Source organism: Aedes aegypti, unplaced genomic scaffold, assembly GCF_002204515.2.
Source record: "Aedes aegypti strain LVP_AGWG unplaced genomic scaffold, AaegL5.0 Primary Assembly AGWG_AaegL5_hic_scaff_1346_PBJ_arrow, whole genome shotgun sequence".
Classification (NCBI taxonomy): Eukaryota; Metazoa; Arthropoda; class Insecta; order Diptera; family Culicidae; genus Aedes; species Aedes aegypti.
In genome coordinates, this window is record NW_018734779.1 from 66291 (window position 1) to 68798 (window position 2508).

Here is a 2508-nt window from a genome sequence, read left to right on the forward strand (position 1 = left end):
ATAATTGAAGTTCAACTAAATCTGAAGAAAACTTAGTAAAAATAGTGTTTGAACATTTGGTCTTGCTTAAGTGTCCGGGTATTGATGCATCACGGTACTACTGTGTCACAGCCTACGTGATTGAAAAATACTGAATTGAAACTACGCATGGCTGTATGCCCATGAGGGTTCTCTTGCAATGTTTGTTTGTGCTTTTAGAGTTCATCGAGTTGAAACGGCATTTTTCGAAATAGCAAAAAATGTTGTATGCAACTCGTTGCAAAACTCGATTTTTTCAGCACTCGTTGTACTCGTGCTGAAAAAATCATCATTTTGCAACTTGTTGCATAAATAACTATTTTGCGAGTCACAAGAACCAAATTATGTGTCTCTAGTAGATATGGGGATGCTGAATCTGATGCCGTTCTCAGAAATGTTCCAGTGCGACACAATTTTTAGCTACAGCTCGCCAAAGTTGTATAAAACACTGGTCTTATCGATGTTCACATAAAATTTAAAGTATGATTTATCAAACTTTTTTGTTATCTTATCCACTTAGCATGTATAATAGGATTTGAACTTTCATTTTAAAGATAATTTGGTTGAAATTGAACGATTAAATTAAGATTCAATCGATTTTTTCAACATGCTTGCAGTCTCCATACAAAATTCTTCGTTTCTCTTATATGGCAAAATACAATACTTTTCTAAACCATCAAAACATAATTTTTGAGCACCGACAATATTATGAACTCTTATGATGACTGTTGTTTGACACATGAAGTTTGAATTCTGCGGCAAATTAAGCAAAAAAATTGCCATACAAGCTGGCAAACTTGCATGCAAGTTGGCTGATATAGTCAAATTTTGCATTTTCAACAGGCATTATCTCAAAAACTAGACGTGCTATGATATTTTTGAAAACGGCAATGGATTCAGCAACCCTTAATTAAGTAAATACTGGTATTTTGATGTTTGAGACAAAAACGTGTTCCGCAGTGTAATTTATCCATCTTTACCTCGCGTAATGAGTTAATTAATTTAATAACCATGCGGATTTAATTACCGAAAAGCTCCATATATGTGTTAATATATAATTTGAATTATTTATTCAAGGGAATAGTAAAAATCGCCTATCGTAAAGATGGTTTGAAATGTACTAATTTTTACATTAAATCTTTGGAAAATGTTTTTGGTTCATAGTGAAAGTATAGAAAATGGAATATTTATCAAAAGTGTCATTGTTTCTGTTGTGATTTAGAAAGATTTTTAACAAATGTAAGAAACACGGAAGACCTCAAAAAACAGGGAAATTGATAAATCAGACATACTTTTTTTTTTTATTTTTTTTTTTTTATTAAATCTTTATTAGTATCATTCCAAACATTACATTCATTTCTTATATCTAGGTGTTCTGTGTTATTTGACAACACTATCATCCTAATTTGGTAAAACAAATTTAAGATATAATTTACATTTTGTTAACAACATATTACATTTCATTTGCCGCAGCAGTTCAGTTTTTTTACAGGTGAGTTGATTTCACCTGCTTATAAGAGAAAAAAAAAACGTTTTTAATATACTTAACCTAACTTAACCTAAACATATAACGCATTAATCGTGGCAATAGAAGATTGTAACGATTTTTGCCTGAAATTATTAATGATTGTATTTGACATTTGTTCCAATGTTTCAACATTGGATATTCTATGTAACTCATTGGTACTATACCAGGGAGGAAGCCTCAGAATCATTTTCAAAATTTTATTTTGAATTCTCTGCAGAGCTTTCTTCCTGGTATTACAACAGCTAGTCCATATTGGTACAGCATACAACATGGCTGGCCTGAAAATTTGTTTGAATATCAACAGCTTGTTCTTAAGACAAAGTTTTGATTTTCTATTAATAAGGGGATAGAGACATTTTACATATTTATTACATTTGGCTTGAATGCCCTCAATGTGATTTTTGAAAGTTAAATTCTTATCTAGCATGAGCCCTAGATACTTAACTTCATCTGACCAATTTATTGGAACCCCTCTCATCGTGACAACATGTCTACTTGAAGGTTTCAAATAAAGAGCTTTTGGTTTATGTGGGAATATTATTAGTTGAGTTTTGGAAGCATTAGGAGAAATCTTCCATTTTTGCAAGTATGAAGAAAAAATATCCAAACTTTTTTGCAATCGACTACAGATGACACGCAGGCTTCGTCCTTTGGCGGAGAGGCCTGTGTCATCCGCAAACAAAGATTTTTGACATCCCTGAGGTAGCTCAGGTAAGTCAGATGTGAAAATATTGTATAATATTGGTCCCAAAATGCTGCCTTGAGGAACACCAGCTCTTACAGGAAGTCTTTCAGATCTGGAGTTCTGATAATTAACCTGAAGTGTACGATTTGACAGATAACTTTGAATTATTCTAACAATGTATGTTGGAAAATTAAAGTTTTTTAATTTTACAATCAAACCTTCATGCCAAACACTGTCGAATGCTTTTTCTATGTCTAGAAGAGCAAGACCAGTAGAA